The 22,484-nt window shown below is 47.1% G+C and overlaps 1 protein-coding gene across 1 annotated transcript in view; it reads left to right on the forward strand.

The window, feature by feature from the left end:
- LOC125629204 (uncharacterized) overlaps window positions 1–22,484 on the forward strand; it is a 570,105-nt gene that overhangs the window by 65,156 nt on the left and 482,465 nt on the right. The window lies entirely within an intron of this gene.

Consider the following 22,484-nt stretch of genomic DNA (forward strand, 5'->3'; position numbering starts at 1 on the left):
GAGAGCTCACAAGGTCTTTGTAGTGCATCCCAAATATTTCCTGTATTCACAGACAGTTTTTGAGTTGATTTAACCAATTCCTCACCTGTGCAGGCAGCTCTCGGGAGCACTTCTTTCTCAGAGCCGTGGGGGGTCTAGGAACCACGGGTCTTCCCCTCATTCCAGCTGCGAGATCTGATCAGGTTTGGAAACTGGAAACCCTGCTCAAGGCAAAGAAAATAAGGGAGGTCAGTGGAATTTGTGGGACAGTTGTCACAAGGAATATTCCATGGTTTTAACCTCAGCTCTTGGCTCAAAGTATCAGAAGAGTTATTATTGTTATAAATCATATTCATTACCTTAGTGCCTAAGGACCAACTAACAGTCCATTGTGCTAGACACAGTACAAACCCAGAACAGCAGATGGCCCATGTCTTGAAGAATTTACAATCTAAATAGACAAGGCAGACACAGACTGGGAGAAGGGGTATAACCCACCAGCCGAGTGAACTATGTGAAGGCAGAGTGACAGATCTGATGAACACAGGCATATATCTTGAGACTATTGTATTTAATGTTATGACTAGGGCCAGTGTTTTCTGGAAATTACTGCTATTACAATTTTTTTTTTCTGACGTTACTTCTCATTTCTGGAATCACCCTTCATATCCAGAATTCCTCAACAGAGGGTGGGGCATGCAAGGTCACAACTCTCCAGATTTCTGCCCAGAGACACCTGACTCATCCCCAGGGTTTAGGGCAGAGGTGATGTGTGGGCAGAGCACACAGGGTCAAGCCCCCCACCCCCAGATTTCTGCCTGGAGACACCCGACTCCCCTCCAGGGCAGAGGCTGGGGGCTGGCTTCTATTGAGACTTGCTACCAATTTCTTCCCTCCTCATACAAGTCTGGGCTCAGCAAAACCACTGTGGAGCTTCCCCTGGGCAGGCAGGGCACTTGGCAGTGGGATGCAGGATCCCTCATCATACTGCAGAGCAGAAGGCACTCGCACCTCCTCTCGGTTGTGTCCATAGCACCTCTCCCCTGCAAACAGTTGGCTCTAGGCTCTCAATGCTCAGTGTCTGGGCCCCACTTCCCCCACACAGATGGCTCCTGCCGCCTCCCCCAAATGCACTTTCATGCTGTAAAGGATTATACATTGCTCATGTTTGTCAATAGAAAATAACAGAACGCTACTAGCCATCACCTTCAACCCCCAACTAAAACTCCTCCAACGCATTATTAAGGACCTACAACCTATCCTGAAGGATGACCCAACACTCTCACAAATCTTGGGAGACAGGCCAGTCCTTGCCTACAGACAGCCCCCCAACCTGAAGCAAATACTCACCAGCAACCACATACCACACAACAGAACCATTAACCCAGGAACCTATCCTTGCAACAAAGCCTGTTGCCAACTGTGCCCACATATCTATTCAGGAGACACCATCACAGGGCCTAATCACATCAGCCACACTATCAGAGGCTCGTTCACCTGCACATCCACCAATGTGATATATGCCATCATGTGCCAGCAATGCCCCTCTGCCATGTACATTGGTCAAACTGGACAGTCTCTACGTAAAAGAATAAATGGACACAAATCAGATGTCAAGAATTATAACATTCATAAACCAGTCGGAGAACACTTCAATCTCTCTGGTCACGCGATTACAGACATGAAAGTTGCGATATTACAACAAAAAAACTTCAAATCCAGACTCCAGCGAGAAACTGTTGAATTGGAATTCATTTGCAAATTGGATACAATTAACTTAGGCTTGAATAGAGACTGGGAGTGGCTAAGTCATTATGAAAGGTAACCTATTTCCCCTTGTTTTTTCCTACCTCCCCCCCCCCCGCAACGTTCTTGTTAAACCCTGGATTTGTGCTGGAAATGGCCCAACTTGATTATCATACACATTGTGAAGAGAGTGATCACTTTAGATAAGCTATTAGCAGCAGGAGAGTGGGGTGGGAGGAGGTATTTTTTCATGCTTTTTGTGTATATAAAAAGATCTTCTACACTTTCCACAGTACGCATCCGATGAAGTGAGCTGTAGCTCACGAAAGCTTATGCTCAAATAAATTGGTTAGTCTCTAAGGTGCCACAAGTACTCCTTTCCTTTTTGCGAATACAGACTAACATGGCTGTTACTCTGAAATCTGTTTTCATTGCCAGCAAACACTGGCCCTAGTTATGACTGTTATCGCTATATTTGAGCCAGCCCTTGAAAGCATGAACACTTCACAGACTATGATGCTGAGATGGGTCAGATGATACTGGGATGGGCTTCCTGTGCAAGCTGGTGTCACTAAGGGGTGATGAATGCCAGATCTCAAGGTAGTTATGCAGCTCTCCAGCTTTTGAAGCTTTGCCCCACGCAGAAAGGGACAGTGACGGATTTTACCTCTTTCAGGAGACTGAAGAAGAGACAGACTGACTTTTTGGGGAGAAACAGCCAAATTTGAGCTGACTGAGGGGGTTCTTTTTGGGCTACAAACTAACATGACCTGATAACTAAGATGTAAGCCTTTAAGGAAGGTTTTAATACACTTTGGAACTGACCAGGGATTCCCACGAGGACTGATAATGGGGCGATGGTAAATACACATTTAGATCCTTTTCTTGTTTTATATCTTTTCCCCATAAGGCTTAACCTGTGGCACACTGTCATGGATCCATAGGATCTGTGCTATGCCCCGGATATTGAAGAGTCCTTGGGAGGTGCCCCTTGAGTGCACTAGACCCCCAAGGGGTCCCACTCTTCCACAAGGATAGACCATGTAGCTTCAACACCTGAGACTGAGGACATGTCTACACTTACCTCTGGAGTGATTGATCCAGCGGGGATCGATCTATCATGTCTAGTGAAGACATGCTAAATCGACTACCGAGCGCTCTCCCGTCAACTCTAGTACTCCACCAGCATGAGAAGTGTAGGCGGAGTCGACAGGGGAAGACACTGCGGTAAGTAGCTCTAAGTACGTCAACTTCAGCTATGTTCTTTTCATAGCGGAAGATGCATAACGTAGACCAATGTAGCTGGTTCTCCCCCACCCCCACCCCCAGCATAGACCAGGCCTGAGCCTCTGGCTTCAACACTCCTATTTCAACCTGTGAACTCTGCCAGCAGCTCAAGCTGAACTACACTCCTGTTCAGAGACTGTTCCTCATTCATGCTTCAATGCACCTCAGCAAGTTTTTGCTGTGACACTGGGCAGACATTTAAAACATACCAGGGTTTATTAGTCAACCGAAACACAGCATTGGAAAGTCCTTAGATGAGGACAGAGAAGCAAAGAAGACAATATAGTCCAGACTGGCCAATGCCCTTGAGCCATGCTGCTATAGAAAACAATCTCATTTCCTTTCACTGTGCCTGTTGTGGCAGAGCACCGGCTTTGCCTCGGAGGGTCCTGTGCTTTCAGGCGGTTAGGGTTTGCCCCAGAGGTTTGCCCGGACCCACAATGTAGCCTCTCTATCCTCCTAGAGGCAAGGGTTACAGTTTACTGAGTCACCTTCATCATCGGCCAGTCAATGGGTTTGGTGTAAGAACCCTCTCTAGTCCCTGTCTTCCTTCCCAGGAAGCGTTTGCGCAGAGAGGGTTTGGGAGGAAGTTCTGTCACACTGTGAAGCACAGAGTGACCTTATTCCAGTACAGGCCTAGCCCTCTCCCACCAGGGTGTAACCCTTTGAGAGAGGGTGAAACCCTCCCAGTAACAGAGTCTCTCTGTTACACTTATCAAGTCTGCGGATGATACCAAGCTAGGAGGGGTTGTGAGTGCTTTAGAGGATAGGATTAAAATTCAAAATGATCTGGGCAAACCGGAGAAATGGTCTGATGTAAATAAGATGAAATTTAATAAGGACAAATGCAAAATACTCCACTTAGGAAGGAACAATCAGTTGCACACATACAAAACGGGAAATGACTGCCTAGGAAGGAGTACTGTGGAAAGGGATCTGGAGGTCATAGTGCATCACAAGCTAAATATAAGTCAACAGTGTAACGCTGTTCCAAAAAATGCAAACATCATTCTGGGATGTATTAGCAAGAGTATTGTAAGCAAGACATGAGAAGTAATTCTTCCACTCTACTCTGTGCTGATTAGGCCTCAACTGGAGTATTGTGTCCAGTTCTCAGTGCCACATTTCAGGAAAGATGTGGACAAACTGGCAAAAGTCCAGAGAAGACCAATAAAAATTATTAAAGGTCTAGAAAACATGACCTATGAGAGAAAATTGGGTTTGTTTAGTGTGGAGAAGAAAAGACTGAGAGGGGACATGATCACAGTTTTCAAGTACATAAAAGGTTGTTACAAGGAGGAGTGAGAAAAATTGTTCTTCTTAACCTCTGAGAATAGGACAAGAATTTAGTTTGGACCTTAGAAAAAGTTTTCTGTCAGAGTGGTTCGCACTGGAATAAATTGCCTAGGAAGGTTGTGGAATCTCCATCATTGGGGATTTTTAAGACCAGGCTGGACAAACACTTGTCAGGGATTATCTAGATAATACTTAGTCCTGCCTTGAGTGGAGGGGACTGAACTGGATGACCTCTCGAAGTCCCTTCCAGTTTTGTGATTCTATGAACCAAAGGCCAGAGAAGAGCAGAATCAAGCGGCGGCGAACCAGCTGAGCAGCGGGGAACAGCAGAGCAGCACACAGCAGGAGTTTGCCTGGGATTGGTGAGTATCCGAGTGCGTGTTTGCTGAGTAAGTATCTGAGTGCGTGTCTGCTGGGAGGGCAGTGTGAGAGCCTGAGCGAGTGCCTGATTGGCTGGTAGCCTGCAGGGGGCGGGCACTGGGGCTGTCTGTTTGTTTGTTTCAGGGAAGCCTGGCTGTTTAAAAATAGCCAGAGCTTCGCGAACCAGCTGAGCGGCGGCGAACCAGCTGAGCAGCGGGGAACAGCAGAACAGCACACAGCAGGAGTTTGCCTGGGAGTTCACCTGGAGTGAGCCCAGTGAGGCTCACATCTTGCCAATTTCTCTGAGGAAGCTCACAGTAGGAAGGTGATATGGAAGGGGGGGGTTCAGCTATTGTGACCTGCACTGGATGTGCCATGTTTGTCTTTCTTCCACAGGACAGAAGCGACTTTGTCTGTAGAAAGTGCAGGCTGGTCTCCATATTGGAAGAGAAGATTGAAGGTCTGGAGCAACAGATAACGACCCTGCATTGCATACGAGAAATGGAAGATTTTCTGGACAAAAGTCAGGATATGCTTCTACGGGCACAAAGCTCTAAAGATTTAGAGGAGGTTGCACAGTGGAGCCAAGAGGCCAGTGAAGGAGCTTGGCAACATGTGATCTCCAGAAGAAGAAGGGGGAATGTCCGGGTTCCAGCAATGTGGACACAGGTAACTAACCGCTTTCATGTTCTCTCCACAGGTACCATTGCGGAGAGTGGACCAGATGATATGTCTGGGGGGAGAAAGCAGAAGGAGACTCCGCTGGTTGGAAGGCATGAGATGCACTGTCCTGAGATGGGGGGTTCCACGACCACCACTCCCAAGAGAAGGAGGCAGGTGGTGGTGGTCGGGGACTCTCTCCTTCGGGGGACTGAGTCATCTATCTGCCGCCCTGACCGGGAAAACCGAGAAATCTGCTGCTTGCCGGGGGCTAAGGTTCGCGATGTGACGGAGAGACTGCTGAGACTCATCAAACCCTCGGATCGCTACCCCTTCCTGCTTCTCCACTTGGGCACCAATGATACTGCCAAGAATGACCTTGAGCGGATCACTGCAGACTACGTGGCTCTGGGAAGAAGGATAAAGGAGTTTGAGGCGCAAGTGGTGTTCTCGTCCATCCTCACCGTGGAAGGAAAAGGCCTGGGTAGGGACCGTCGAATTATGGAAGTCAACGAATGGCTACGCAGGTGGTGTCGGAGAGAAGGCTTTGGATTCTTTGACCATGGGATGGTGTTCCATGAAGGAGGAGTGCTAGGGAGAGACGGGCTCCACCTTACGAAGAGAGGGAAGAGCATCTTTGCCAGCAGGCTGGCTAACCTAGTGAGGAGGGCTTTAAACTAGGTTCACCGGGGGAAGGAGACCAAAGCCCTGAGGTAAGTGGGAAAGCGGGATACCGGGAGGAAGCACAGGCAGGAACGTCTGTGAGGGGAGGGCTCCTGCCTCATACTGAGAATGAGGGGCGATCAGCAGGTCATCTCAAGTGCTTATATACGAATGCACAAAGCCTTGGAAACAAGCAGGGAGAACTGGAGGTCCTGGTGATGTTAAGGAATTATGACGTGATTGGAATAACAGAGACTTGGTGGGATAACTCACATGACTGGAGTACTGTCATGGATGGTTATAAACTGTTCAGGAAGGACAGGCAGGGCAGAAAAGGTGGGGGAGTAACACTGTATGTAAGGGAGCAGTATGACTGCTCAGAGCTCCGGTACGAAACTGCAGAAAAACCTGAGTGTCTCTGGATTAAGTTTAGAAGTGTGAGCAACAAGAGTGATGGAGTGGTGGGAGTCTGCTATAGACCACCGGACCAGGGGGATGAGGTGGGTGAGGCTTTCTTCCGGCAGCTCACAGAAGCTACTAGATCGCACGCCCTGGTTCTCATGGGTGACTTTAATTTTCCTGATATCTGCTGGGAGAGCAATACAGCGGTTTATAGATAATCCAGGAAGTTTTTGGAAAGCGTAGGGGACAATTTCCTGGTGCAAGTGCTAGAGGAGCCAACTAGGGGGGGGAGCTTTTCTTGACCTGCTGCTCACAAACCGGGAAGAATTAGTGGGGGAAGCAACAGTGGATGGGAATCTGGGAGGCAGTGACCATGAGTTGGTTGAGTTCAGGATCCTGACACAGGGAAGAAAGGTAAGAAGCAGGATACGGACCCTGGACTTCAGGAAAGCAGACTTCGACTCCCTTAGGGAACAGATGGGTAGGATCCCCTGGGGGACTAACATGAAGGGGAAAGGAGTCCAGGAGAGCTGGCTGTATTTCAAGGAATCCCTGTTGAGGTTACAGGGACAAACCATCCCGATGTGTCGAAAGAATAGTAAATATGGCAGGCGACCAGCTTAGCTTAATGGTGAAATCCTAGCGGATCTTAAACATAAAAAAGAAGCTTACAAGAAGTGGAAGGTTGGACATATGACCAGGGAAGAGTATAAAAATATTGCTCAGGCATGTAGGAATGAAATCAGGAGGGCCAAATTGCACCTGGAGCTGCAGCTAGCGAGAGATGTCAAGAGTAACAAGAAGGGTTTCTTCAGGTATGTTGGCAACAAGAAGAAAGCCAAGGAAAGTGTGGGCCCCTTACTGAACAAGGGAGGCAACCTAGTGACAAAGGATGTGGAAAAAGCTAATGTACTCAATGCTTTTTTTGCCTCTGTCTTCACTAACAAGGTCAGCTCCCAGACTGCTGCGCTGGGCATCACAACATGGGGAATAGATGGCCAGCCCTCTGTGGAGAAAGAGGTGGTTAGGGACTATTTAGAAAAGCTGGACGTGCACAAGTCCATGGGGCCGGACGAGTTGCATCCGAGTGTGCTAAAGGAATTCGCAGCTGTGATTGCAGAGCCATTGGCCATTATCTTTGAAAACTCGTGGCGAACGGGGGAAGTCCCGGATGACTGGAAAAAGGCTAATGTAGTGCCAATCTTTAAAAAAGGGACGAAGGAGGATCCTGGGAACTACAGGCCAGTCAGTCTCACCTCAGTCCCCGGAAAAATCATGGAGCAGGTCCTCAAAGAATCAATCCTGAAGCACTTACATGAGAGGAAAGTGATCAGGAACAGTGAGCATGGATTCACCAAGGGAAGGTCATGCCTGACTAATCTAATCGCCTTCTATGATGTGATTACTGGTTCTGTGGATGAAGGGAAAGCAGTGGATGTATTGTTTCTTGACTTTAGCAAAGCTTTTGACACGGTCTCCCACAGTATTCTTGTCAGCAAGTTAAAGAAGTATGGACTGGATGAATGCACTATAAGGTGGGTAGAAAGTTGGCTAGATTGTCGGGCTCAACGGGTAGTGATCAATGGCTCCATGTCTAGTTCGCAGCCGGTGTCAAGTAGAGTGCCCCAGGGGTCGGTCCTGGGGCCGGTTTTGTTCAATATCTTCATAAATGATCTGGAGGATGGTGTGGATTGCACTCTCAGCAAATTTGCGGATGATACTAAACTGGGAGGAGTGGTAGATACGCTGGAGGGTAGGGATAGGATACAGAGGGACCTAGACAAATTGGAGGATTGGGCCAAAAGTAATCTGATGAGGTTCAATAAGGATAAGTGCAGGGTCCTGCACTTAGGACGGAAGAACCCAATGCACAGCTACAGACTAGGGACCGAATGGCTAGGCAGCAGTTCTGCGGAAAAGGACCTAGGGGTGACAGTGGACGAGAAGCTGGATATGAGTCAGCAGTGTGCCCTTGTTGCCAAGAAGGCCAATGGCATTTTGGGATGTACAAGTAGGGGCATAGCGAGCAGATCGAGGGACGTGATCATCCCCCTCTATTCGACATTGGTGAGGCCTCATCTGGAGTATTGTGTCCAGTTTTGGGCCCCACACTACAAGAAGGATGTGGATAAATTGGAGAGAGTCCAACGAAGGGCAACAAAAATGATTAGGGGTCTGGAACACAGGATTTATGAGGAGAGGCTGAGGGAACTGGGATTGTTTAGTCTGCAGAAGAGAAGAATGAGGGGGAATTTGATAGCTGCTTTCAACTACCTGAGAGGTGGTTCCAGAGAGGATGGTTCTAGACTATTCTCAGTGGTAGAAGAGGACAGGACAAGGAGTAATGGTCTCAAGTTGCAGTGGGGGAGGTTTAGGTTGGATATTAGGAAAAACTTTTTCACTAGGAGGGTGGTGAAACACTGGAATGCGTTACCTAGGGAGGTGGTAGAATCTCCTTCCTGAGAAGTTTTTAAGGTCAGGGTTGAGAAAGCCCTGGCTGGGATGATTTAATTGGGGATTGGTCCTGCTTTGAGCAGGGGGTTGGACTAGATGACCTCCTGAGGTCCCTTCCAACCCTGATATTCTATAATTCTATGAAAGGAGTCACTTTGGGGGGATTCTCTCTGTCATTGTACCCAACACAGCTGTCTCAGGTTTGTAAACTTGTTTAATGCTCCAGCCTTTATAGGTTTCAGAGTAGCAGCCGTGTTAGTCTGTATTCGCAAAAAGAAAAGGAGTACTTGTGGCACCTTAGAGACGAACTAATTTATTTGAGCATAAGCTTTCGTGAGCTACAGCTTACTTCATCGGATGCTTTCAGTGGAAAATAGAGTGGGGAGATTTATATACATAGAGAACATGAAACAATGGGTGTTACCATACACTCAAATAAATTGGTTTGTCTCTAAGGTGCCACAAGTACTCCTTTTCACTTAAGGTGAGCTATTACCAGCAGGAGAGCGGGGGGGGGGGGGGACACCTTTTGTGGTGATATTTCCAGCAGTTGACAAGAACGTCTGAGGAACAGTGGCGGAGGGGGGACGGGGGAATAAACATGGGGAAATAGTTTTGTGTAATGACCCATCCACTCCCAGTCTTTTTTCAAGCCTAAGTTAATTGTATCCAGTTTGCAAATTAATTCCAATTCAGCAGTCTCTCATTGGAGTCTGTTTCTGAAGTTTTTATGTTTCTGAAGAATTGCAACTTTTAGGTCTGTAATCAAGTGACCAAAGAGACTGAAGTGTTCTCCGACTGGTTTTTGAATGTTCTAATTCTTGACGTCTGATTTGCGTCCATTTATTCTTTTACGTAGAGACTGTCCAGTTTGACCAATGTACATGGCAGAGGGGCATTGTTGGCACTTGATGGCATATATCACATTGGTAGATGTGCAGGTGAACGAGCCTCTGATAGTGTGGCTGATGTGATTAGGCCCTATGATGGTGTCCCCTGAATAGATATGTGGACACAGTTGGCAACGGGCTTTGTTGCAAGGATAGGTTCCTGGGTTAGTGGTTCCGTTGTGTGGTTGCTGGTGAGTATTTTTTGCAGATTGGGGAGTTGTCTGTAAGCAAAGACTGGCCTGTCTCCCAAGATCTGTGAGAGTAATGGGTCGTTCTTCAGGATAGGATGTAGATCCTTGATGATGCGTTGGAGAGGTTTTAGTTGGGGGCTGAAGGTGATAGTTAGGTGCGTTCTGTTATTGTCTTTCTTGGGCCTGTCCTGTAGTAGGTGACTTCTGGGTACTCTTCTGGCTCTGCCAATCTGTTTCTTCACTTCAGCAGGTGGGTACTGTAGTTGTAAGAATGCTTGATAGAGATATTGTAGGTGTTCGTCTGTCTGAGGGGTTGGAGCAAATGCGGTTGTATTGTAGAGCTTGGTTGTAGACACTGGATCGTGTGGTGTGATCTGGATGAAAGCTGGAGGCATGTAGGTAGGAATAGCGGTCAGTAGGTTTCCGGTATAGGGTGGTGTTTATGTGACCATTGCTTATTAGCACCGTAGTGTCCAGGAAGTGGATCTCTTGTGTGGACTGGTCCAGGCTGAGGCTGATGATGGGATGGAAATTGTTGAAATCATGGTGGAATTCCTCAAGGGCTTCTTTTCCATGGGTCAAGATGATGAAGATGTCATCAATGTAGCGCAAGTAGAGTAGGGGTGTTAGGGGATGAGAGCTGAGGAAGTGTTGTTCTAAGTCAGCCATAAAAATGTTGGCATACTGTGGGGCTATGCGGGTACCCATAGCAGTGCCGCTGATTTGAAGGTATACATTGTCCCCAAATGTGAAATAGTTATGGGTGAGGACAAAGTCACAAAGTTCAGCCACCAGGTTTGCATGACATTATCGGGGATACCGTTTCTGACGGCTTGTAATCCATCTTTGTGTGGAATGCTGGTGTAGAGTGTATGGTGTAAACACCCATAGTGGCCAGGATGGTGTTTTCAGGAAGATCACCAATGGATTGTAGTTTCCTCAGGAAGTCAGTGGTGTCTCGAAGATAGCTGGGAGTGCTGGTAGCGTAGGGTCTGAGGAGGGAGTCTACATAGCCAGACAATCCTGCTGTCAGGGTGCCAATGCCTGAGATGATGGGGCGTCCAGAATTTCCAGGTTTATGGATCTTGGGTAGCAGATAGAATACCCCTGGTCGGGTTTCCAGGGGTGTGTCTGTGAGGATTTGTTCTTGTGCTTTTTCAGGGAGTTATGCTGTAGTTTCTTTTGGTAACCCTCAGTGGGATCAGAGGGTAATGGCTTGTAGAAAGTGGTGTTGGAGAGCTGCCTAGCAGCCTCTTGTTCATATTCCGACCTATTCATGATGACGACAGCACCTCCTTTGTCAGCCTTTTTGATTATGACGTCCGAGTTGTTTCTGAGGCTGTGGATGGCATTGTGTTCTGCACGGCTGAGGTTATGGGGCAAGTGATGCTACTTTTCCACAATTTCAGCCCGTGCACGTCAGCGGAAGCACTCTATGTAGAAGTCCAGTCTGTTGTTTCGACCTTCAGTTGGAGTCCACTCAGAATCCTTCTTTTTGTAGTGTTGGTAGGAAGGTCTCTGTGGGTTAGTATATTGTTTAGAGGTGTGTTGGAAATATTCCTTCAGTCGGAGACGTCGAAAATAGGATTCTAGGTCACCACAGAACTATATCATGTTCGTGGGGGTGGAGGGGCAGAAGGAGAGGCCCCGAGATAGGACAGAATCTTCTGCTGGGCTAAGAGTATAGTTGGATAGATTAACAATATTGCTGGGTGGGTTAAGGGAACCACTGTTGTGGCCCCTTATGGCATGTAGTAGTTTAGATAGTTTAGTGTCCTTTTTCTTTTGTAGAGAAGCAAAGTGTGTTGTAAATGGCTTGTCTAGTTTTTGTAAAGTCCAGCCATGAGGAAGTTTGTGTAGAAGGTTGGTTTTTTATGAGAGTATCCAGTTTTGAGAGCTCATTCTTAATCTTTCCCTGTTTGCTGTAGAGGATGTTGAGCAGGTGGTTCCGCAGTTTCTCTGAGAGCGTGTGGCATAAGCTGTCAGCATAGTCTGTATGATATGTAGATTTTAATGGATTTTTTACCTTCAGTCCTTTTGGTATGATGTCCATCTGTTTACTCTTGGAAAGGAAGATGATGTCTGTCTGTATCTGTACAAGTTTTTTCATGAAGCTGATAGATTTCCACTCCATACGGCTAAATTCAGTGTCTTGCATAATGACAGGTTTCAGAGTAGCAGCCGTGTTAGTTTGTATTCGCAAAAAGAAAAGGAGGACTTGTGGCACCTTAGAGACTAACAAATTTATTTGCGCATGAGCTTTTGTGAGCCACAGCTCACTTCATCGGATGCATAAGAATGGCCCATTGCATCAGACCAATGGTCCGTCTAGCTCAGTGGCCAATCCCAGGTGCTTCAGAGGGAATGAACAGAACAGGTAATCATTGAGTGATCCATTCCCTGTCACCCATTCCCAGCTTCTGGCAAACAGAGGCTAGAGACACCATCCCTGCTCATCCTGCCTGTGGCACTGGCAGATGAGGTGTTAGCTCTTGCAAAAGCCCCCATGTCTAAACTGAACATGGACAAATGCAGAGCTGGAATCAGTCTGGCTCATCTGTGTTAGTATTGTTAGAACAGGTATGAGAATTATAAGAACGTGTTTTGTGTTGAGACTTTATTGAATGCTTGTGAGTTGCTGCCTGGGTTAATATCTGACTAGTTGCATTGTGAGCCTCTGTGGCTCTGTAAATCACTGGACAGGAGAGAGACTTTACCTATGTGAAGTGCTGATTGGCAACAGAATGCATTATATGCTGCCAGGCAGGGAAGGTCTATCAACACCAGATAGACTATTATGGGATGTTAAAGAAAGGCAAAAGACTGTTGTTGTGCTCTTGACTTTCCCTGGCAGGAAGGGGATAAAAAGCCCCACACAGAAGGAACTGATTTTCTGTATGCTGCTTGGACTCCGGGGGTCAAAGTTTCTAGGCATAAGCTAGATATCCCCAGCTGCTTAGCTTGGGTTAATCCTAAATAATATATAGAGCTTGCTTATTATAGAAGCTTCTATTACACCTTTTGAAATTTAAGACTGTAACTGGTCTCCATCTATACAATTACCTGCTTTAACTTTGTAAACAACTCTCATTTCCTTTCAAATATACCTTAATATAGGTGTGACGGTGCCCCATAAGGCTTTATGGAAATATAGTTACGAATGTATATATGACACAACTAGAATGTGTTTTATGCTACATGTGCCGTGTAACATATCTGTAAAGGTTATGAAGTCTGGGGCCCTGAGCTCCACCATCCGGGGCTGAAGCCAAAGCCTAAGCAATGTAGCTTTGTGGGGGTCCTGCGGCATGGGGACCCAGGCAGTTGCCCTGCTTCCTACCCCCTAAAGCCAGCCCTTGCTTTTATATGCATAAAACCAGTATTGTGGCCCAAGTGCGCCGTGGAGTTTTTATAGCATGTTGCGGGGGCCTCAGAAAGAAAAAGGTTGAGAACCCCTGGTGTAAGGGACCAGGGGGAGACCCAGCCCCGAACATTGGTGGAGCCAGGCCCCTGGGCCCTCAATATTGCTGGAGCCATGAGCCAATATAACTCACCTCTGCTGCTTGCCGGTACAGTGGAGTCGCATCATATGTGCATTTAATTTATGCGAATTCAACTATACACGCTCAGCTCAGCAAAAATAAATAACAATAACAATAACTCGCAGCAGTGGAGTACTGTACAGGAGTCGACAGGAGAGTGCTCAGGGGTCGATTTATTGCTCCTCTTTTCCCTTCCTGGGCCTTTCCAGGCCCTGTGGCCAGCAGAGAGTGCCCCCCCCCCCCGCAGCCCAGCCCAATCCCTGTCTCAGGGTTCTGCCAGCCTCTGCCCATTAACCCTCTTCTCATTTCAGAAATCACTCAGGGGAACAATTTCCCACCTAAACAAGGACAAGTCACTGCAGGTAAAAATGAGGGGACCAGAGGAACACCCCAAACCTGAGATTTGAACTGGACATTGGCAAAGTGGAGAGGAAACGGGGGACAATTGGTGGAGGAGAACAGAGCCCTTCTCAGCGATTTGAGAGAAAGGGGCGGGAGGATCACCATGGATGTCAATTGCTGCTATCTAGAGCAGGGATAGGCAACCTATGGCATGTGTGCCAAAGGCAGCACGTGAGCTGATTTTCAGAGGCACTCACACGGCCTGGGTCCTGGCCACCGGTCTGGTGGGCTCTGCATTTTAATTTAATTTTAAATGAAGCTTCTTAAACATTTTTAAAACCTTATTTACTTTACATACAACAATAATTTAGTGATATATTATAGACTTAGAGAAAGAGGCCTTCTAAAACCGTTAAAACGTATTACTGGCACGCGAAACCTTACATGAGAGTGAATACATGAAGACTGGGCACACCACTTCTGAAAGGCTGCCGACCCCTGCCCTGGAGAGAAAGGGGGCAGGACGGGAGCGGGGGGGGGGAGGGTCCCCAGGGGAGGGGGCAGCGGTAAATCCGAGGGGATCTCAGCCCCCCCCTTTCCCTCCCTGCCCCTCGGGGGGCCCCGGCTCTTCTCCCCCCCCCCCCGGCCATGTCCGGGCTGCGCCGACATTTTCCCTCCGCCCCTTTCCCCAGGTCCCCCCCCCGCCCGGCCCCACGCAGGGACCCCAGGGGGGCTGGTCCCCCCCCCCGGACCCCTCAGGGTGCCCCAGGGCAGAGCCGGGCCGGGGCCGTTGGGCTCCTGCGGGGACCGCAGCTCCGAGCCCCCCCGGGAGCAGATCCCGGCGCTGCGAGATGCCGGGTCCCCCCCCCCCCCCGGACACTGGGGCAGAGTCACCGCCCGGCCCCGGGGCTCGCTCCGGTACCTGGAGGCTGCAGCTCCGCAGCGGGGTGGGCGCAGCCCGGGGCAGCCCCAGGGCGGCCCCAGCGGGAGCGGGGCTCGGGGGGGGCAGGTGAATGAAGGTCTCTCCGGCACAGACCCTTCGGCCCAGCCCGGCCCTGCAGCCCCGGGCGAGCTCTGCCTCTGCGCATGCCCGACTCTCCCCCCCCACACACCGATCTGCGCATGCCCAGAGCCGGGAGACACAAAACCCTCCTGCGGCCTCAGGAGAGGCTCCAACGGCCCCGCACGAGCCAGGCAGAGCCGCACGGCCCCGCGCGCCTTCGCAGCCCGGCTCCTCCTCGGCCCCCCCTCCGAACGTCACTTCCGCTCCCAGGAGGGTCAGGAACTTCCTCTCCCAGCCTGCCCCGGGGGGGGCGCTTCCGCCCTCCCCGGCTCAGGTGAGGGAGGGCTCCGGGGTCAGCCGAGCGGGGGAGGGGGTTAGGATCCTAGACGGTCAGGGCTGGAAGGGGCCTCAGGCGGTGTCTAGTCCAACCCCCTGCTCCAAGCAGGACCAATCTCCAATTTGTGCCCCAGATCCCTAAATGGCCCCCTCAGGGATTGAACTCACAACCCTGGGTTTAGCAGGCCAATGCTCAAACCACTGAGCTATCCCTCCCCCCTGTACAGTTGCCCCCCCCCCCCCCCGCATCGGTGTCTTCAGCCTCCCTAGGGCTGGGCCCTCTGGGCTCGGGAGATCCCTTTTCCTGGGGTCTTGGTTTTCATAACCATTCGGCCCCATGACGAGTGGCCCTGGTGGGGGTACTGGGAAACTGGAGTGTCTGAGGGAATTGCTTGTGTGACTTGTGGTTAGCCCGGGGGGTGAAACCGAAGTCCTCTCTGTTCGGCGGGTTTGGTTTGCCTTGGTGTGCACAGAGACCCCAGTAACCGTAACCGCCCTGCTCTCAGCAATTTGTCCTGAACTGGCACTCTCCACTGGATCCCACAAAAGCCAGCATCCTAACGCCCTCCTTGTCCGTCCTGCCCCTTTGAAAACATTCCCAGTTGACAAAAAATTCTATAGGGAAAGCTCTTCCCTGCTGCTTTTCCTCACTTTTTTGGAGCTGTTTTTCTTTCTTTCTTCCTGCTTGACAACTGCTTACTGCTTAAATGCAAATTAAGCAGAGCACACATTCCTTTGAGACAGACCTGTTTGCCAACGTGTGCTGTGGTTTGCAACAGGAGTTAACATTATGCCAATGTGTGCCTCTGGGAAGTGGAGTTGATTGGGATAAGGAGGTTCCACTTGGCCAAGGTAAACTAATTTCCTGGTTTTAAGAATGGTTCATATCTGGCGATGATGCAACATAGCTGGTGCTTCAGAGAAGCCAGTCTGTTCTTACTTTGGCATTTACTCCAAATGATAGTTTTGTTGGAGGGAGGAATGAAATCATTCTGCGGTTCACCATGGTGGCTGGATGACACCTGGCACTGTTAAATATTCATAATCCAATAGGCCTCCTGGCTCCTCTTCGCTATTGTATCTGTGTAATCCTGCTGTTCACTAAGTAAAAGGCATAATAATGACTTCAAGAAGTCATGACCCTTCCCAAATCTGACTATCCACTTAAAATCTGAGGCTGTTTTGGAGTGAATCACAAAATTAGTTTGCCTCTACTTTAATTTGATCTCTTGGATGCTTTCTGGGCTTGGTCTTTCAATCATGCTACTGATGTCCAGTCTAGAATCAGCTGCTGCTACAAGAAATGTCCTAGCTTAGTTTTCTGCTGGAGGAACAATACTACCCCTAGAGATTCAGGCTCCCTGAGGCTAATGTTGGGAAGAGGCATGCTCTGTTAAGGTCATCATCCAGAGCTGGTGTTTTATGGCGCATCCTCTTTGAGCAATGGACGTACTGGGTTGGGTTGAGCCTAAAAGCTGGAAAACCTTCAGAATCTGAAAGGGGGTATTGCTTCAAATGTTAAAATGCAATGTTAAGTACACTTCCAAATGGCTAAATAGCTTTTTGGGGGGATTTGAGACAACTTTCGTATTGAAAACTCTCTACATTGAAGGTGAACTGAAAACTTTAATTTTCATGTTGACATATTTTGCTTCAGCAATACATTGTCTTCCACCTCCTGATATCACCCATGGATCCCATAATGGTCAGAGTGGACAAGAGTTTTCCTTTGTCTCAGCAGTAACTTACAACAAAAGATAATGTCAATGGAGAATGGAGTGGGCCTGCCCTTGAATTCTCCATTGACCTTATCAATGCAAAGGTTAGTAGCATCTGTTTTTTTATCCCCTTCTTATTCTACTATCTCCTTCCAGGAAAAACTATATTTTGATTTCTAAGTAAACCCGTAAATCTGAGGAAATTCAGTTAGTGCTTAGTCCCGTTAAATACGTGTCATGAAAACTAGTTACTGTTGGAAAACTAAAGAATGACTGACACTTCATAAATCATTCCTGGAAACAATTTTGCCTCTAATACATCCTGTATTTTTTGTCTCGCTTCGGTGTTCCAAGACTGCAGTTAATTCTCATGTCACAAACAGTTGATTTTAGGTGGAGATAAACTCTTAAACTAAGGTTTTGCTTTTATGTCAGTACCCTACTGTTCAAGTGCTAAAGGAGAGAGAGCACCTTACAAGCAGGATTCTTTGGAAACCGTATTTTTCAGAACTCTCTGGGAGAGCTCCTTGGCAGTGAAGGCTCATGCTTTTGAGAGTTCATATCACAGCCATAAGGTTCTTAGGAGGGGGAAATAAAGGTTATTATACAATCCTCATTTTGGTGACTTCAGTGCTCACGCATACTATTGCATTTAGCTAACAATGCATTTATGTACTTGGTATTCAAGCAGCTGTAACAACTTGGTTTTATTCTTGCTGAGTTACCCAGCCTAACAGCTGGGACTGAGGCTTTTTCAGAGGCATTCGGCAGGTTGGTCACTTTGCTACTTAATATTCACTCCCCAAAAAGCAGGGAAGTTCAGTTCCAGAATGTCATTGTATGTAGATCTGTTATAGCTTGACCCAAATTCCTGATGGCTTCATACAATGATGATGTTTAACTCGTACAGTTTACTGGACGTGGGGGGGAAGGAGCCTGATAGCCCTACAGTTGGGTGCTGTGCTATATGTAGACTAACATCTTATACAACTTTGGATCTTTCCCTTTAATAACTTTAATTGTTTATCTTCCTTTTGCAGGAGACATTGGAAGAAAATCATGGAAAAGTTAGGTTTCAGAGTAGCAGCCGTGTTAGTCTGTATCCGCAAAAAGAAAAGGAGGACTTGTGGCACCTTAGAGACTAACAAATTTATTTGAGCATAAGCTGTTGTGAGCTACAGAGCTCACGAAAGCTATGTTCAAATAAATTTGTTAGTCTCTAAGGTGCCACAAGTCCTCCTTTTCTTTTTATGGAAAAGTTAGGAGATAAATGTCATAAGTTTGTACTGAAATTTCTGGAGTGAAAATAGACCCCTCTCAGGCAACTGGTGTTACTTTCCCTACAACTTCTTTCCTCTGTTGAGCTGGTCTTGTAGTAAGAATCCACTGCATTTGAGTAAAGCAGAAAGACCAGAGGTGGATCATTGCCCTTGCCCTTGAAAATGGCTTCTGAAGCAAGCAAGGTAGTTGGCAGCATCAAAACTACTTGCTCTTCTGAACATGCAGCTGGGTCCTTATTCAGCCTCTCCACAGTGCTAAATGTTTCCCCTTAAAGAACATAGTCACCATCAGAGCGTGGCATGGTTTGGATTGTGTGTTGTGGTTTTAACTGCCGACAGCAAGAGAGCCTCTTCAGATCACTACTTACAAGTTTCCATCATGGAGTGCGTATTACTCTTTAAACACAAATCTAAAGATGCCAGACACTAGGTGAAATGCTGTAGATTCTTCATAAAAACATCAATACTGGGTCAGGCCAATGGTCCATCTAGCCAAGTGCTTCAAAGGGAATAAACAGAACAGGGCAGTTATCAAATGATCCATTATCCTGTCAGCCAGTCCCAATTTCTGGCAATCGGAGATTAGAGACACTTGGAGCATGGGGTTGTATCCTGGCTATCCTCCATGAATTTATCTCATTCTTTTTTGAACCCAGTTATAGTTTTGGTTTCATGTGACCTTTCTTCAAATTTACTCTCCATTTACAGATTTTTTTTTTAAAGTGATACTACAGAAAGAAGCCAACTTTTGTTCCCGGCTCCACAATGTGTATTCTTACTACAAGCTTGATATCTAGTGTCTCCCCTAAGAGAAAACTAAAAGTAATGTAAATTTACATGTAGTTCCAAAGATGCTCAGAATACTCACTACTGATTTGCTAAAAACTCTCAATGAGAGAATAAGAAATCACGTTTGTTTCCTTGCAATCCACTAGCACTTCCTTATAAGAAGTAAGCAGTAGGATCCAAAGTGTCCTCCTTAGAAGTTCTCTAGTGGTTTAGTGCCTACGTTATTTTTATAAGTTAGTTGTCGAAAACTCTTTCTAGATCTTAATAAGCTTTTTTTATATTCAGGAACTGTCTCACACTGCTGCTGGGAGTGGGTGTTTATAATCAAACACTTTGTCGTCTGTCTTACAAGATTTAAAATGTTATTTACACCCTTTTTTTGTGACTGCAAGCTGCACTGAGTTTTTGTTTAGCAATAAGAAGAAATCTTTTCCACAAATGAAGAAACTATAATTGAAGATATTTACAATGTCTTATTTGGAATAGGCCTTTTTCTTAAATAAAAGGGTTACTGAATAAAGACTCTAGCATCCTGATAATTTTTTCCATACATGTTAATAGAAACTGTCTCATTAACTATTTAAAAGTGATGTTGAGATCTAGCCCTGTGCTCTCATCTAATCGCTAGCTGCTTACAGAACAGAAAGGAAGTTCTCTCCTTTCCTGTTGCAGATAAGTATCTTTACTACTGTGGAAGGATTTTTCGTAATATGTCAGAAGTTGACTCAGTTCTGCTTAGCCAGACTCCTGTGGGATTGCTATCAGAGTAAAGAGATCCCCACTGCTCAGAGCTGAGATCAGTGCTATGGCATCAACTACAGCTGCAGTCCTTCCCCCTACGCTCACTCCCTGTTAGGGTGTGAACTGGCAAGGCGAGATGCCACAGAGCTACTTCTGCAGAAGATCCTGGCATTTAACACAGGCTTTGTCAGACAAATTTTGGTCCTGTGCACTAGACTGCAGTTAGGAGGAGCTCAGTGGACTAAGATGAGTTTCTCTCCTGCTTCCACGTGTTTCTTTGCTATGCAGTGGCAAAAACAAATGTTAAGAAGGTTAGAACTCTGACACTAGTCCCAAAACTTCTTCTAGATAGGGAAAAAGAGTCTTGCAGTCTGCCCCTGTGGTCAATAAACTAAGGCCTTTATGGTCCAAGTATCTCCCTCTTATATGGTGGCTTTGGGCATATATATTTTTATGTGAAAGGCCATAGATACAAATTTAAGGTGAGGGATAGGCTATACAAATTGTTTCAGCACCCCTGCATCACTGGAACTGAGGATGCTCAGTAACATCTGCTGCCCTCGTCCTGCCTCCCTTGGTGTAGCAATCTGCTCCCTGCTGCTCATGGGGCAAGAGGGGGGGGCAACAATCAGAGGGGAGGGGTAGGGAGAGGACAAACTGGCTGCACAGCTTGAAGCAGGGGAAGGAGAGGGGTTGAACTGCAAATCAGGGACGGAGTTGAGAGTAGGAGCCAGGATCAAGAACAGGATTGAGGCACCGCTGGATAGTAGCAGAGGGGAAACCCTGGCCCAGGGAGGGGTGGAAGGGATAAAATTTACCTAGATGGGATGAGCTACCTGCCGTGTTTGCAAAACTCTGGTGAGTGGGCAGAGGGGCTTTTTTATTTCACCTCCCACAGGACGGTGTATCTCAGCACCCACTTCCCAAACACTCAGTATGACTCTGGATTATGTCATTCAGGTTCCTGCCATTTGCACGCTGCTGAGCTACGCTGAGTTGATCAGACTCAAGTGTAGTGGGTGGGGATAGGGTGTACCACCCATCCAAAGTTACGCGGACGACCTCTTCCTCTATATACATTTACACGTTACATTGCATTTGCTATATGGTTAAATCACCCATTTTTGGATTGGCTTAGTTACTTTGCAGGAACAAATCCCTGTGCAGCATGCTCTGTCCATGTGCTGTTCACGTGGAACCAGATCTTTACACTTCAGGTTTATCTTGTCCATAGTCCCAACCATCAGGGTCTTGCTGCTGATAGAATCATAGACTCTGTCTTAGCTGGCACAGACATTCTGACTCCAGCATGCTGTTTGTCAAGCTCGTATTGACAACTTAACCTTCCATTCCCCCAGGTATTCCCCATTCCCCCAGGTATTCCTGCTACAACATGAGACAAGTTAGTTATGTCAAGCCAGGCCTACACACTGCCTATATTTTTACTGTGATTTTCAATTTTGTTCTTATTTCTACATGACATGTTTATTCTTTTGGGTCATGTGACTTCCAGGCTGATGGATTTCCTTGATTGGTCTCAAAGTTTTCTTCATTTTCATTTGATCCACGAAGGGGGATTGCCTTCCTCAGTGGTTCCTTTGCCTCTCAATCCAGACCTCAATGCTTTTTCACATGTCACTGCTTATGTGTAGGACTTGGCCCCCAGATATTCACTAAAGGCACTATACTATCTCCTATGAAATCCTTCTCAAAGGCAAACATCTACTGTAATTTTTGCTGAACATATATCTCCAACTCCAAAATAGATCAACAACCACAAGAATTCAAATATGAATTATACATCAACAAGTCATGATATTTAAAAAAATAATAAATTTGGGTTGTTTGTCTTTTTGTTCTTTAGGGTGCAGTAGGCCCAGAGCCACCAAAATAGGAGCCCAAGCTCTGGTCTACACTACAAATTTATGTCAGTATAACTATGTCACTTGGGTGTGGAAAATTTGTACTGACTTAACCCTCACTGCAGATGGTGTTATGCTGATGGGAAAGCAGTGACATGACAAATGAGTATAAATTTAAAATATTGCACACACACAGACACCCCTTCCCTCCCCCACTATTATAATTTAACTTTATTTCTCAGTTATGTTATCCTGGGTATCCACAGTCATGCTCATGGCCATGAGTCAACCTCACCTCAGTCCCTGGAAAAATCATGGAGCAGGTCCTCAAGGAATCAATTCTGAAGCACTTAGAGGAGAGGAAAGTGATCAGGAACAGTCAGCATGGATTCACCAAGGGCAAGTCATGCCTGACTAATCTAATTGCCTTCTATGACGAGATAACTGGCTCTGTGGATGAAGGGAAAGCGGTGGACATGTTGTTCCTTGACTTTAGCAAAGCTTTTGACACAATTTAATACAGTATTCTTGCCAGCAAGTTAAAGAAGTATGGGCTGGATGAATGGACTATAAGGTGGATAAAAAGTTGGCTAGATCGTCGGGCTCAACGGGTAGTGATCAATGGCTCCATGTCTAGTTGGCAGCCGGTATCAAGTGGAGTGCCCCAATGGTCGGTCCTGGGGCCGGTTTTGTTCAATATCTTCATAAATGATCTGGAGGATGGTGTGGATTGCACCCTCAGCAAGTTTGCAGATGACACTAAACTGGGAGGAGAGGTAGATACGCTGGAGGGCAGGGATAGGATACAGAGGGCCCTAGACAAATTAGGGGATAGGGCCAAAAGAAATCTGATGAGGTTCAACAAGGACAAGTGCAGAGTCCTGCACTTAGGATGGAAGAATCCCATGCACCACTACAGACTAGGGACCGAATGGCTAGGCAG

This window comes from Caretta caretta, chromosome 28, assembly GCF_965140235.1.
Source record: "Caretta caretta isolate rCarCar2 chromosome 28, rCarCar1.hap1, whole genome shotgun sequence".
Taxonomy (NCBI): Eukaryota; Metazoa; Chordata; order Testudines; family Cheloniidae; genus Caretta; species Caretta caretta.